Source organism: Wyeomyia smithii, chromosome 2 (genome assembly GCF_029784165.1).
Source record: "Wyeomyia smithii strain HCP4-BCI-WySm-NY-G18 chromosome 2, ASM2978416v1, whole genome shotgun sequence".
In the NCBI taxonomy this organism is placed as follows: domain Eukaryota; kingdom Metazoa; phylum Arthropoda; class Insecta; order Diptera; family Culicidae; genus Wyeomyia; species Wyeomyia smithii.
The window spans coordinates 22,051,676-22,068,057 of NC_073695.1; the positions used below are offsets into that span (position 1 = coordinate 22,051,676).

At 36.2% G+C, this 16,382-nt stretch overlaps 1 protein-coding gene across 3 annotated transcripts in view; it reads left to right on the forward strand.

Moving 5' to 3' along the window:
- The window catches only part of LOC129721647 (zwei Ig domain protein zig-8), a 544,433-nt gene that overhangs the window by 316,057 nt on the left and 211,994 nt on the right, over positions 1-16,382 (forward strand). The gene's annotated exons all lie outside the window — the stretch shown is intronic.

A 16,382-nucleotide genomic window follows, 5' to 3' on the forward strand; every position in this document is an offset into this window, starting at 1 on the left:
CGCGTACCCCTTAGCGATATTTTTCATTTCGATTGTACCCCCTCGCTTGAAATGCTCTCGCAGAGTGGGATAGAGTAGTGATAGATCATTTGGTGGTAGTCTACTTCAGGTTTCAAATTGAACTATGATTTGTTTGCTTGTTACAGTCATGTTTTAAGAGTAAGATTGAACAACATTTGAAGTATTTTAAAGAAAAATTGCTTTGTCCGCCATTACCGATTTTTCTTCCGCGTACCCCCTGAAGGCTCTCGAGTACCCCCAGGGGTACGCGTACCACAGGTTGAGAATCGCTGTTCTATAGAAATCAATGATACCGTTACCGATGCAACTTCGTGCTGCTTCGTATCCGTTTCTCCCTCCCACACCAAGACTATGTTAAAACACCTAGGCTAGAAAAGTTAATCATTAAATTCTCATAATGCACGCAAATCGAATTACCCGTACCCGACCAGTTAAGAATTTTTCAAACCCGTACCCGACCCGAACCCGAAGCCTTGGTTTTTAAATTACCCGTACCCGACCCGAACCCGAAAAATATTTTATGGCGTTACCCGAAACCCGACCCGAACCCGTCGGGTACGGGTCGGGTACGGGTATCGGGTAAAAATACCCGTACCCGACCATCTCTACTAAGAAGCTACGAATGCAGTGCCGTAACCTTTCGTTCGTCACCGGGAGGCACATACACATTAAACGTTCATCTTTTTCGTTCTGTTTTGAACCGCCAGTGCGCCAGGTCGGCTGAACTGAGGCCGCTCGCGCACGGCATTTGATGTTTACTCTGCTGCAGTGCTGCTATGGATTGATGAGCAGGGAGGGATGATGGCTGAGTGTTTGCTTGTGTAGTTGAACATGATTTTGCATTGCCGTTATTCGTTTTGATGTAATTCTAATTTGATGTGGCTTCTAATAAATCAACATGTCTTGCTCTTGCAATCCGCCAACTTGGATGATGCGTGGTTTGTACTTTTTAGTAAACAAGTATACGACTGCTTACAGTACCAACACTGATTAATCCAAAATAATATTATCATCATCATATTGATATTTACTCGCAATAATAATATTATCATCATCATATTGATATTTACTCGCATGAAAAAATAAATCTATTGATTTATAACAATGAATGCAATACGAGTGATATCATTTACCTTCGTTACGGATCGTGAGCTTACTGCATTTCGTCTATGCTATTAGTAATCAAGATTATGCTTTCATAAATCAAAAGCTGTTGTTATAAACGTTAGTCAATTTGATGATATTTGAGATTTAATAAATTAATAGTTTTAGCGATATAAGTAGATAAGCGTTGTTTTTTTTTTATTTGTATTACATTGACTGAGCCGGTAACATTGTGATGGCAAACATGTGTTTTTCAATTCGGCTATTAGCTTATGTGCAAGTTGTTTGGAAGCACTTTTCTCTTCCGTTTAAGCCTTCAATTCGTTTTCGTTACCGAGCCCAGGGTGAATATTATTATAATTTGATTAGTATGAAAAAATTTTATCATATCAAAGAATATTCATTAATGGAGATTAAATCAAATAAAATATATCTTTTTATGTCTCGCTTTTTCAATCAGAATTAACACATGAGTAGCTGGATTGATGATAAATCGCAACTCTGAATGTATGTACTGGTCGGACTCAATTACCCGGAGCATTGAATAATATTTCACTCCGGATAACCGAATTTTCCGGAAAATAGAACCGTTTATTTATTTTGATTTTTTTTTTGCTATTTTCGCTCGTCAAGAACAGCTAGATTGCTAATAAAAATAAGTGTAAATGTGCCGACATAAATATTTTGAAATGGTCTAATGGTCGATGTCGATGTTTATCATATAAACCACTTTCAGTTTATTTAAGTTCATTTATCTCGGAGATGTCTGAACGGACTTATACGCAACATATTCAGTTTTAAAGGTATAGCTGCCTTCATATTCTAATAAACTTTATCGTAATCGGTCACTAGATTCCGAAATAAGTTCCAGAATAATTATGAAGGAAACATGAAGCCGCTAAAACACCTTGATACCCTTTTTATATGTCTCTTATTGGTAATTATATAAGCCTTGCGGCTAGATAAGCTGCGGATCAGAGAAAGCGACTAAGATTTATTCAGAAGCAACCCATCCATGCGACGGGTACGGTGACCGTCAAAGAAGTGGAAATTTAATAATAATAAGTTGAATCAAAATCAATCTTGCTCCTCCCCTTTTTGCATAATTGAATTGACTACGCAGCATATAACGCAAAATACTGAATCAAAGTTGGTATTTCTAGGTAGAATAGTCAACAAATCCAACAAACCCCCGGTAAATCGAGCCTCCGGATGATTGTGCCTCCAGATAATCGAGTCCGATCTGTATTGCAATATGCGTATGTACATTGGGTTTAAAATTTCTTATAAGGTTTTTCGAAAAATCCGTGGGTGGCAAAACAACTAACGAATTTGTTATGTCCCTCAAATGTATTTAAATAACTTTATTTCTTCGAAAATACAGGACATATTTGCATTTGTTTTACGGAAACCATCCTTCTGTTCAACATAAGCAGCATATTCAACTAGTAAATGAAATAAAAAGTAATAAAATGCGCTCCTTATTATTTTGTTTTTATTTGCGATTGTTGTACATTAGAACATTTTAATTTTAGTACTAAAAATAGTTGGAAATCGATATGAACCTGATATGTAGAAGGTTCATTCAATAATTTAATAACTAACAGGTGAAAATTAAAGCACCTAGACCGAGTGCGTGTGGGTTATGAAGCAGAGCTACAATCAAGCTTTGCTCGAGATGCTGTGCGGGCTTTACCAAGTTCGAATAGGAATTTTGTAATATTTTTTGAAATATGAACTCGTGTTGTGAATTGATAATTGATGATTATGCTTCCTGGAACGACGGAAAGTATCAAAATAGTGTCTTGATCATTCTCTACTGTATTTTTTGGCTGATGGCTTAAAAATATAAAACAATTTAAACCTCATATTAGAGGAAATATTCACCGGAACGTATGGTTTCTTTAAAACTGTGTAATGCGCTTCGGTTCTTAACCGTATATCAAGATTTCTATATTTAAAGAGCAACACCTCGTAGAACACTTTACTTTTATTCTTGCTTCATTTTTCCCAAAGAAGTAAGTTAGCCTCCTGGTTTGCGCGTGTGGACAGTACACGTGTGAAAAAATATCAAATGTGAGAACGAAACAAACAAAGCCAAGTAATTTCAACTGTTACAATAAAAAATTTTCACCGCATGTTCTTTTAAAACTATAAAAAGAAATAGTAAATCAGTTTAGACTACTGATCAGTTATCACTTGAACCCTTTTTGTATCCTTGGCTACACCGGTGTTGTTAAACAGACCATTATTTTGCTGCTTCATTTAATTGAATTTCATTAAATTTTATTTCGTTGAATTCAAGACATTTAATTTTAAAAACAACACAAATATATAGTCACCCATTCACCCGCAAACGTCGTCAGCGCTCACTGTGCGCTAGCTCAACGTGTAATATACATAGCAAGGAGAATCAGAGTACAAGGAGGCGGAGATGCCACAAAGCAAAAAAGCAAGCAAAAATGGATCGGGGCTACACCGCGCGCTCCATGTAACTTTATAAAAACACCAACGAAGAGATATCACCTGTTTGGTGCTATTCTCTTTTTCTTCACGAGCCGAGTCGGTGACCGAAGCAGCTAGGCTTGAGTGCGTGTTACCTAGCAAGCAAGAGCTCAATTTGCGTTCCGCTCCTAGTGCGGTGCGTGCTTTGCCAAGTCTGGTAGATACTTGTTTGCGTCTTTTAGTGTTTGTTCAGCCAGCGATGTCGTCTTTTTATGTGCAAACTAAAATTCGGAAGCACTTCAACACTTCGTGGCATATTAAAAGACTAGTTCTTGTTGTTCACCTCAAGTGACATCGAATTGTATTTTCGATCAGGAGAACCCAATGAATGATTAATATGTTGTTGAGTTATGTGGATGCTTATCGACTGTGACATTCAACTCGGATTCGGAAAGGGAAGATTTTTGGCTATTCATGTTTCTCTTCAACTATCCGGCGTTTGGATGATTTATTTCATCTTTCTCAAGGATTAGAGGCTATATCGTTTGTTGTAATATGTATGTATGCATGTAGTAATCATTTGTCCTAAAATGTTTTCCTTCTATAATTGGTTATAATTTTGTTTTCACTATGCTGGCTTAACTATTTATTTGTTGCTGGGCGAAAATAGGGTCCGTATGGTTCAATTCGGTTTTAGCGTTCTCTTCTAGCGTTAGATTATCGTTTGCTTTGCTATCTGTACACCAACACAGTGTGAACTTTGGTTAGCCCTTGGTTTGGTAAGAAGTGCATCAAAAGGTCGGGTTCGTCGCTTCTACGTTTGCTCACGGGAAAACTCATTCAAGACTGTGAAAAAGTTACCTTTGCTGGAGAACCAAAAAGCACAGATATGGTTAAAGTGTTATAATCTTTCATTTTGTCCAGCTCTAGGGTGAAACATGCTTTTACCAGTGTTACTCATGCTTCCTCTTTTTTCGTATTTGTATCTGAAGCAGTTTTCACTAAAGGTATCTCATTCAAATGCCTATAATCTAGCCACGAATTTTGAACAGATTTTGAATTTTTTATAAACTTGCGGCATTATAATTAACGCGTGATTTGAATTATTTCTGGTACTACCCTAGTACAAAATGAATGAAGCACCCTAATAAATAGCCGTGTTAAAAATGCTTATAAAACTGAAATGATTTGTTTTACCAAACATTAGTTTTCGTATAAGAAATTTAGAACGAGAAAGGCCAGATCACACCAAGAACTGGAATATTTCGTGTTTTTAAAGTGAAATTTGGTGCATTTCAAGGTTGTTTTTTTTTTTTGTATGATGCTTTTTTGATGTGAAACTACGTCTTTGTTTCCTATACTGGTATGCATTCTATAAAATTGGAAATAAAACAGGCAAATGTTGCAACAGATTTCAAACGATAATAACAGCATAACCATATGATGGATAACAATAAACAATATGTTGTTGGAAAAATAAAATGTTTTGTAATACGCTAGTTATCATTATTTTTTCATTGAAAAGCGGTAAAAATCGATGAAATGTGTCAAGGACAAATTTGCGCGAACAAAGAACCAATCACATGCGAGCATTCCTAGCACAGACGACATAGAAAGACACCAACTATTCCCTGTGATATTATCTGTATAAATATCCAAAAAAATTGACAGAGTCTCCCCGTCCCAATAGGTCAATTTATGTTTGCTTTCATGAACGTAGACTAATTTGATGTCTCGAAGGTGAAGGTTTCTCGAAAAGTTTGAAACAACACATTTTCTTGAACGATTTCTAAACCTGCTGTTAGAGCGTATAAAAACTGATGTCTTGAAAGAAAACAAAAATAAATCTTTTTAAATTTTAACTTCGTTGTAATTGTTGAATGTTAATTGCACAAAAAAACCACAGGCACAACATCACCAAGTGTAAATGACGTTCTTCCGAGTGTAATTAAACATATTCCTGAAAAAATGTATGGGAGGCTGAGAATTAAAATACGTACATCACTGAACAAACGAGTTTATTGTGTCTGTAATTACAGTTTTTAGTTTCACGTCACCATTTCATGCAACCTTAGGGCTGTATACCTTGTAGTATTATCGTATATTTTTTACAAGGCATCTTCAGTTTTCTACAATGTATTCTCAAACAATTTTTCTACACAACCAAACATTCCTGAGCTACCAATGCTTTGAATGAAACCTGTATCAAATTACATACACTTTTTATGAAAGTTGACCTTGACTCTAAAAATTCTTCCACCTATGAAAAACTCAGCTTGCTAAGCCAATTACGTGTGCAGGGTTACATTAAAATAAAAATTTATCGAAATAATTTTTGCGTATTTGAAGGTCAATTTGCTCTAGCTGAATTAGTTTTTAACATATCATCTTTTTTATCGGATTTTGTAACATAGCTTCCGCGTTGTTGCTCATTTTTCTTTTCTCTATTAATGCCCATTTTGAGTAAAACTTGATAGTAACGTAATAGTAACTTTTTTATATTTAGCCATTCATAATTTTTTTTTTCATGAAAGTGAAATGTTGCATTATTTCTGCTTGAAAGCAGAACATCCTCTTCAAAAAATACTTTTAGATTTATTTAGTGTACCTAGAAAGCTCCTCATTGCTAGTTCTCCGAGTTATATTCACCTGTCTGGTAATATAAAACTGTTTCAGTAACCCTCTTTTCTGAACTCCAGCAAACGGAATCAAAAGCATGCAAAAGCTGAAATGATTTCAAATCTGCTCGAAGGGAAAACCACATGCGATTTACTGTCGTCATTAATTCCAACTCGTCCCGCCTGATGTATTCTATAGCAGCACACACAACGATAAGATTTCCATCTCGTCTTCCTCTCACAAAGGTATTTAATTCTGCTCATTAGTGTGTTCTGTGCTCGATACATTCTAGAGTTGATTAGTGAAGGAATTATTGAGCAGAATCATTTCAAATCGCCTGGAAATACGCGAAAATTTAATCGACCATTTTTGATTTGAATAAAACTTTGCACACGTATTTGGCTCAGCAAACTGAGCATTTTTCACAGATGGAGAGAATTTTTACACCCATGAGTTACATTCTAAAAGGGCGTATGCCTTTTGGCATAGGTTTTATTCGAAGTATTGTAGCCCAGATACCGTTGGTTGTATAGAAAAACTGTCTGGGAATGAGTTGTAGGGAATTAAAAATGCACCATGAAGAAAATATACACTGTACAAAAAAAATTTTTTTTGGCCAAAAAAAATTAAAAATAAACATTGAATTTCAATTAGAAAAAAAGAGTTGAGTTTTTTTTTATTTTTTTTTTAAAGAAACTTGACGGTAATACGCAACTTTCAGAAAAAAGTCCAGGATGGAGAAATGAAAAATAATTTTTGTATGGTAGATTAATTTTTTTATAAAAATTCTAATTTAAACACTTTTCAAAATATTCGTATTCTGATGATTTTAAAAGATGCAGAGATCATTTTGAATCAAATAGCTCTTGGTAGTAAACATTCTAAAGGCATTGGTTTTCGAATTATTTCTAATTTAAGCTCGAAAAATTATAATTATTTAGGAAAATACACGTTTCTCTTAATTTGTCCATGGTTCTCCAGCAAAAACCAAACGTTCATTGGAATGCTTGATCAAAAATATACAATTCATTCTTTGACAACAAAACGATTGGGCGAACGGTTCTCAAGAAAAGAGTTAAATGTTCTAAGTGATATAAATATACATAAGAATCAAATATTTATTTTCGAGTTTTATTATCTTAGGAACATATTTTTTATGACATAGATACTTTACAGAACTAGTTTCACCTTATATTTTATATACATCATAAGTAAATGATTCGTCATCTTTTGAAAACAGCTTCGTTTGTATCTTATTTTCTGAAATCGGAACAAAAGAGTAATACTTTTGTGTGGCAGCTATTATTATAGATTTTTTGAGAATATTGCTCCATCCTGTTACTCCTTGTTCATATTCTTCATATGATACCCAACTAAATGACATTTTTTAAGAATTTTTATTATAATCATACAATTCTTTTGCGCTTGTAATGGGATGTTCATGTTCTTTAGCTAAACTTGCATTTCCTGCCATTCGTTTTAATATGCCACCAATTGCATCACATGGGCCTTTACCATGAGAAGTCGCAAAAAAATGCCACTCTGCATCGACGTTATATTTTGTTTTGAACTTGCAAAGTTTTTTCTATTTTTATATTGTGAGGTAGCTCCATCAGACATTAATCAACTCTATTGTTGTTTTCAAAAAACTCATTAAATTGGCAATGAACACCTGAACCGCAACAGTAGCATGATGGAGTACTTCCGATATTATGATGTAGCTGATATTCTTAAGTGTTCCAGATTCTGAACGAGGGGATAAATGGTGGCTTGACTATTATTCCAATAACTACACGAATCACAAATTGATAAAGACGAATTAGAATGAGCTTGACTGTTCAATATTTTTAATTTTGCAATAACGTTTTCGTTGAATTTGCGTAAGCTTGATGAGCACCGATGATCAGAAAAGGGTTTACAGCATTTGGGCTTGGTGTATTCCATTTTCACTTTATTCATCTTCACAAAATGCAAACTGTTACTAACACATCTGGAGTAGTGCAATCGTATTTATATACGAAAACAGATATTATAGGTAACCCAGTAGTTATTGGTTGCGTACTTTACAAACAGTTATTATTAGTAAACAAGTAGATAGTGTTGCACGACAAACATATTTTTTTATAAAACATTCGGCAAGGGGGAACGTGTAGATATGCTAAGGTTTAGCCCTTGAGTTATTTATCCAATCGTTTTGTTGTCAAGGAATGAATTGTATATTTTTTATCAAGCATTTCAATGAACGTATGGTTTTTGTGGAGAACCATGGACAAATTAAGAAAAACGTATATTTTCCGAAATATTAATGATTTTTCGAGCTTTAATTTAAAATAACTCGAAAACCGATGCCTCTAGAATGTTTACTACCAAAAGCTTTTTGATTCAAAATGACTCTCTGCATCTTTTAAAATCATCAGAATACAAATACTTTGAAAAGTGTTTAAATTAGAATTTTTATAAAAAAATTAATCGACCATAAATAAATTATTTTTCATTTGTCCATCCTGGACTTTTTTTTTAAAGTTGCGTATTAACGTCAAATTTCTTTAAAAATAAAATTCAACTCTTTTTTTTTAAATTGAAATTCAATGTTTATTTTTAATTTTTTCTGGTCAAAAAAATTTTTTTTTGCACAGTGTATATTTTTTTTATGGTGCATTTTTAATTCCCTACAACTCATTCCCAGACAGTTTTTCTATACAACCAACGGTTTCTGGGCTACAATACTTCGAATAAAACCTATGCCAAAAGGCATACGCCCTTTTAGAATGTAACTCATGGGTGTAAAAATTCTCTCCATCTGTGAAAAATGCTCAGTTTGCTAAGCCAAATACGTGTGCAAAGTTTCATTCAAATCAAAAATGGTCGATATTCGACCATAGGTCATTTGGCGCGATCTTGCTATATTGCTTATTTCCCTCAAAGCTAGTTGCTTGGCTACATTACGCTTGTGTCATTTCTACTCATCAAAAAACTGATGATGTAATTAGAACCTTTTTTTAGTACCTAGGCTTGCGAGAATCAGGCAACACTGAAATGGAAACTTTTAAATGTAAAGAACAGTTGTTAGAGATTAATAGCCTTCATGTCCGGTAGCGCCGCCCTCTTCGCACCAACATCATGGTGCATGCAAAGTGTTTCATCGAGGAAGCCTTTAGCACTGTACTTCAGTGATAACCATCATCCAGTCAGTGGCTGAACTTGCTAGGTCATAATTGTTGCTTAGAGTTCGACTGTTGGAGTTATTCGAGCGTTGGATGTATTTTTGGCTGAGCAATCTCAAAAAAGTAGAATGACTTTTGTTTCCTACTGTCCTGGGTGTTCAACTTTGTATGACAGTCTCATTCTAATGGAAACATTCGAAAAATTTGGAAATCAGAAGAGGCAAAGTTATTTACTAAAACAAAATGTATATTCCCCAATATAGAATATGCAACCAACATCTGGCGAGAAATTCGCAACAAATCAAACAATTAAACAAATGGTGTCAATCAACCGTTCTGCCGATAGTTTACACCGGACCGGAAGTTCTCCCCGACCAAACTTCGCAACAAACAGCAGTAACAATCAGCAAATCTAAAGCCACACCGCGTAGCCTCTTCAGAGTGTGCAAATATTACAAAACAACGGGTAAACAACTTCTCCGTTCCTGTCGGAGCCACATTTAGCTGACAAACGACAAGACAACACCGGCGACTACGACAAAACTGACGATCATCCGGCGATGCTTGGCAAGGCAAGAGAGAGAGAGCCTTTCGGGCGCGCCAGCAAGAAAATTGTCTCCACGGCACTGTTTGAAAACAATTTTGAAAATTGAAAAACTTTACTCGCCTTTTACAACCAACTGTGCACCAAGAACATTCACCATTTGGTGCTGTTTGAGGACTTATATTGTCCTTACATAAGCTTAGGACAAATAAACACCACATCACCGTCCCATTCCCATTGGCGCCTTCGTCGCCACGAGAAACCGGAAGCGGAAAAGACAACAGTCAACAGCAGCTGCCAGCGTTACCACGCGCATCTCAGTGTGAGAAAACAACGAAAAATCGGCTTTAATCCACCCAACAGGGATTGTGTGCCCTTTGCTACATAGCATTTATAGCTAATCAGATACATTGAAATTCTAGCCTATCCTCGATCAGAAACGCAAAACCTACATACTTGAAGTATCGTAAGCTTCCACTTTACAAATCAAACAATACTACGCTAGCTGCCAAAGAACAACAAGTACGAACTTTCTTCCCGTTGCATGCGCAGTGTCACTGTGACACAGTCCGTATTTCTTCATTATAAAAGGTTTCAGTTTTTTTCTCTATTTGTTTGTCAGTAACAACAGGCAACAAGTTAACGGTGACATCTGATCGAAACTGCTTATTTCTGGCAGCTGAAATTAAGTTAAAAATACTTTCACGAAGTAGACCACAAGCTGCAAGCGGGAGGTTCACCCCGAAACGACACGAGAAACCGCTAAGGAAACGCTAAGTGTGTGCTTCAGATGAGCAATGGGAAAAGTGATAAAACCTCCCGGAAGACGTTACGTGTCTATGACACATCGTTTTCGATGCCGGTGTTTACTCGGTGCACTAAGCTGTCAGTTAGTGACTGCCATAACCGTTGAAAAGATGCAAGAGTAAAGTGTTGACAATATTGAGTTTTGATTCGACTTTCAAACTCACCAGCTTAGAGTGATATTGCATCCATGACTGTTATGACATTTCAATGCATTTAGGTTTTCAAAAGTTCTGAAATTAATTTAAATTAATTCTGTTTTTTACTGGTGTTTAACTCAGTTTTAGACGTTTTTAAAAAATTCTGGTATCGCCATATTCTAGTACAAAAATCCGCTGCTTAATTCATTGGTTTAGGATTATTCCAGGTTCGTTGAAGATCATGATTCATATTTATACATATTAGGGTGGGGAAAAATGATCGATTTTCTAGAATCAAGTTTTTTTGGTTCCTTTTGGGGCCCCAAACAACCCTAAACTCACCGGAAGTCGATTGGTTTTGTCTCCGCTTGGCGCATTGCATTTCAAATTTGTATGAAAATATATATGAGAAAATCTACTTTTTTGCATTTACCTTTCTAGAGAGCTCAATAATGCTCTAATAACGCACTACATTATGTTCAAGTATAGATCAAGTATAGTATTTTAGATGCCTAACAACTTCGTAGAAGACATAAAAGAGCTAGGATGTCCCTAAGAAGAGCTATAGCTGTTCAAAGTTGAGTATGTCGATTTAAATGCAGAAAATCTTCTATTCTGCCAACATAACCAATGTACCGGCGTCAGTAGGATTCCCATCAAAAGTAACCTGTCGTAACGAGTTTATACACTCAGCTGGATCAAGTAAACAAATTTAGGTCAATATTCTAGGCGTAGATATAATCTACAACGTGTTTCAGAGGTAATTTTTGATGGAAATCTGACTGACGCCGGTACACTGGCAGTGTTGGCAGAAAAAATGGTTTGCAACATAAATTTCGACATACTCAACTTTGAACAGCTCTAGTATTTTTTTGGCTCACCTTAGCTCTTTAGTGTCTTCGGCCAAGTTGTAAGGCATCAAAAAACCTACCGTTTGAAGTAATGAAACCTATGGTTTGAGCCATTTTGAGCTCTTTAGAATGGAAAATGCAAAAAAGTAGGTTTTCCCATATAAATTTTCATACAAATTTGAAATGCAATGCGCCAAGCGGAGACAAAACCAAACGACTTGCAATAAATTCAGGATTGTTTGGGGCCCCAAACAGAACAAAAAAAACTTGGTTCTGGCTTTCTGCTATCAAATTTCGTTTTTTCCATATAACGTTTCCCCACCCTAATACATATACATAAACGGGTCATTCCATACGAAGTGTACATGCCACTTGGACACGACCATCACGGATTTGGCTCAAAGCTGGGGGAATTATTCATCTAGGTTCACTATAAAAAAATTTTGGTGTCGATTGGAATACCCCCTGCTTTGTGGGACCCCCCTCTTTGTGAAAAAGTCCGAAAATTTTTGTTCATAATTCCGTTTTTCTTTTTCATACAATTCATAGATGTAGGACGTCCGCAGAATACTGATAGATGATTTAAAAACAAAAATAAACCAAGGAATTCAAAAAAATATTGTTTTTGACTGGAAGTGTTGCCAGATAGATTATTTTTGTATTTGAAAACAAAATTTACATTTTTCGGCAAATGCAGCCATTTTTATTTTAAATTTGATGATTTCATCGTGTTCCTTGGAAAATTTCACGTAAGAAACAACTATCATCCCGAGGTAATATGAGCCATATAGTGATGAGTGAATTTTGAAGAGAATAAACCAAGGAATCCAGAAAAAATATTATTTTTGACCGAAAGTGTTGCCAGATAGATTATTTTTCTATTTTAAAACTAAATTTGCATTTTTCGGCAAATGTAGCTGATTTTATTTTAAATTTGAAGGTTTCATCGTGTTTCTCGGAAAATTTTACATAAGAAACACTTATCACCCCGTGGTAATATGTTATCACCCCGGTAATATGTGCACTAATATACGAAAAACTAATTACGAAATTTAAAACCATTTTTGTAAAAATGCTTTATCTCAAGATTGGCTCATATTACCACGGGGTGATAAGTGTTTCTTATGTAAAATTTTCCGAGAAACACGATGAAACCTTCAAATTTAAAATAAACTCAGCTACATTTGCCGAAAAATGCAAATTTAGTTTTAAAATAGAAAAATAATCTATGTTGCGACACTTCCGGTCAAAAAAAATATTTTTTCTGGATTCCTTGGTTTATTCTCTTCAAAATTCACTCATCACTATTTTTCGGGTGTCTTACGGCTATAAACTATAAAATAAATTAATTATGAAATTTACAACTATTTTCGTAAAAATGTTATATCTCGAGATTGGCTCATATTACCTCGGAATGATAGTTGTTTCATACGTGAAATTTTCCAGGGAACACGATGAAATTATCAAATTTAAAATAAAAATGGCTGCATTTGCCGAAATATGTAAATTTAGTTTTCGAATACAAAAATAAACTATCTGGCAACACTTCCAGTCAAAAATAATATTTTTTTGTATCCCTTGGTTTATTTTCTTTAAAAATCATCTATCAGTATCCTGCGGACGTCCTACATCTATGAATTGTAAGAAAAAGAAAAACGGAATTTTGAACAAAAATTGCCGGACTTTGTCACAAAGAGGGGGGTCCCACAGAGCGAGGGGTATTCCAAAATAATCTATGTTGCGACACTTCCGGTCAAAAAAAATATTTTTTCTGGATTCCTTGGTTTATTCTCTTCAAAATTCACTCATCACTATTTTTCGGGTGTCTTACGGCTATAAACTATAAAATAAATTAATTATGAAATTTACAACTATTTTCGTAAAAATGTTATATCTCGAGATTGGCTCATATTACCACGGGATGATAGTTGTTTCATACGTGAAATTTTCCAGGGAACACGATGAAATTATCAAATTTAAAATAAAAATGGCTGCATTTGCCGAAATATGTAAATTTAGTTTTCGAATACAAAAATAAACTATCTGGCAACACTTCCAGTCAAAAATAATATTTTTTTGTATCCCTTGGTTTATTTTCTTTAAAAATCATCTATCAGTACTCTGCGGACGTCCTACATCTATGAATTGTAAGAAAAAGAAAAACGGAATTTTGAACAAAAATTGCCGGACTTTGTCACAAAGAGGGGGGTCCCACAGAGCGAGGGGTATTCCAATCGACACCAAAGTTGGGATTTTTTTATAGTGAACCTAGTTGAATAATTCCCCCAGCTTTGAGCCAAATTCGTGATGGTCGTGTCCAAGCTTATTTTTTTCCGTGGTCACTTCGTATGGAATGACCCATACGACGATTTCTATGAAACACCATGCGTTTCCATTGCATTGCAGTAACTTTTTTCCAATGGAGACGCACTTCGTAACAAAATATTTTCATATTAGATTTTCTGACGTAGGACTACGTCTTTCTATACTAAACATAGGGGTACATGCGATGAAAACTGTAATGAACATGTACGTTTTGGTTGGAGAAATGGAAATTTCCAAGCGCCCATAGCTCTTAAATAACTATACCGATTTCAAAAATTTGTTACATAGAGGATGGTGGGAGGTAAGACCAGCGTTACCTAACAAAAAATCTCTGGAGGGAATCTCCAGAAACGAGCGTTTTTATCAAGCAAATTCTTCTACAAGCGTTACGTTATTTTCATGGGGGGGGGGTAGATGTTGGCGTTACTTTTCGTATGGGGGTGAGGTCCAAAAATTGTGTTTTTTGCGTTACGTAATTTTAAGATGTCGCCTAAATAATATGCCGTTAACTATCTAAAATATTCGAGATTTTTATAAATTGATAATTATCCCTGCCTTTTTTTATTGCATGGTGAAAATACGAATATAATGTCCTCATTAAAGGAATAAAAGTAAGTTAGAAAAATAAACCAATGGAAATTGTAGGTGGATAATTGACCTTGAAAAATATTACTAACTTTGCTGCACAGCATTCTATCTTGGGCTAGTCTTCTCCTAACACCCAGCGATCGGGGTCCTCATCGCATTCAACGGAGTCTACCAAGAAGTCGAAGACCTATGTCTGGCTCTCTGCTGAATACGACATGCGTGCCACGTAGTCAGCCAACTGTAGCCTGCCGCATTTTATCAGCTTGATGATATCCGCCTGTTGGTATGCTTGGCACATCTTGTTTCCGCCAAGTATTGAATGCAGGATCCTACGCTCGAAGACTCCAAGTGCTCACCGGTCGGCTTCCTTCATCGACCAACATTGATGGCCGTAGTGTATCACCGGAAGTATCAGCATCCTGTGAAGCAAAAATACTGTTTGCAGCCTCTATCTGTCGCTTCGCTTCGCGGCTATCGACGTTGTCACACGTTACGCGACTACCAAGGTACAAAAATTCGTCGACTACTTCATAGATACCATCTCAGTACCAAGACTCGACAAACTTCCACGCTCTCCACCGGTCACCATATATCTTGTTTTGGTAAAGTTGATGGTTAGTCCAATTCTCGCTGCTTTCCTCTTAAAAGGCAACCGTCAAGGGTGGTACGAATCAGTTAAATCAGTTTCGTTGAGGAACCGTGGTCAAGCAAAATCTGCCAAAATTCATTACGCCTGACTAAATGGTATCCCGCCTTGAAGTCTGTGAACAAGGATTTAACGCAAGGGGAACATTTGGTCCGTTGTAGATCGCCTTTCCCAGATACCGCACAGGTACTCTCCAACAAAGGATTCTTGCAACGGCCTTAGTCTTTTAAACAGGAGGCGGGAATCTTGTAGACAGAATTGAGGAGAGTATTGCTCGATAATTACTGCAATCAAGTCGGTGCGGTGGTCCTTTTTATAGACTGCGCAGATGAGTCCGTCCATCTAGTCCGCTGGTACTTTGTCTTCGGCCTAAACTACCAGGAGATCAAGGTAAGTTCCACACACAAACCTGGAGATGAAAAGTAGTTGCTGTGAGATAGACAATGAAACTTATGTCAAATCTGACTTTGAACAACTACCGGGACAGGAAATTTTCACTGGAAAGGATAAGTTTAAAGTGGATGATCGATTCATGAAGGAGAAACTGTCCAAATTAGCTGCTAAATACCTGATTTGAAAAGCTATCTGCACCCCTGGCCTGCAAAAATTGATACAATACATACAAAATAAGGTTTATTAATGCATAAAACTACTCTCTGAATTTGAATTATATGCGACAAATATGCGATGTTTGACACCATGTTTTTTATGTTACAATAATTTCATGACCACCACCGTGTCCATTCTGAGTATTGCTGTAAAAGGACATACAACATGAACAGAAGCCCGTCAGTCGACTGTCATAGCAAAAAGTTTGGCTTTGCTTTGATCTAAATAGAATCCCACCAGGGGTAATACAATCCAGATATCGTTGTTGGAATACAGACCGATACTGAACGAGACCGGCACTGACGATAAGCACAGACCTAGGCTGCCTAAACACACTGCACAGTTTCGTCTGATTCATCTAAGTCTTTAATGCCACAAGCCAGACTGGACCTCCATGTCGCAGCTACTTGCCATGATCCTGACTACCGCGTTGACGGGCTTTTCCGCCTTCTCGCAGGCATAATCGACGTTCAGTCCAATCGGTCGTCGATCATCACTTCCAGATACTTGAGCGCGCGTGTC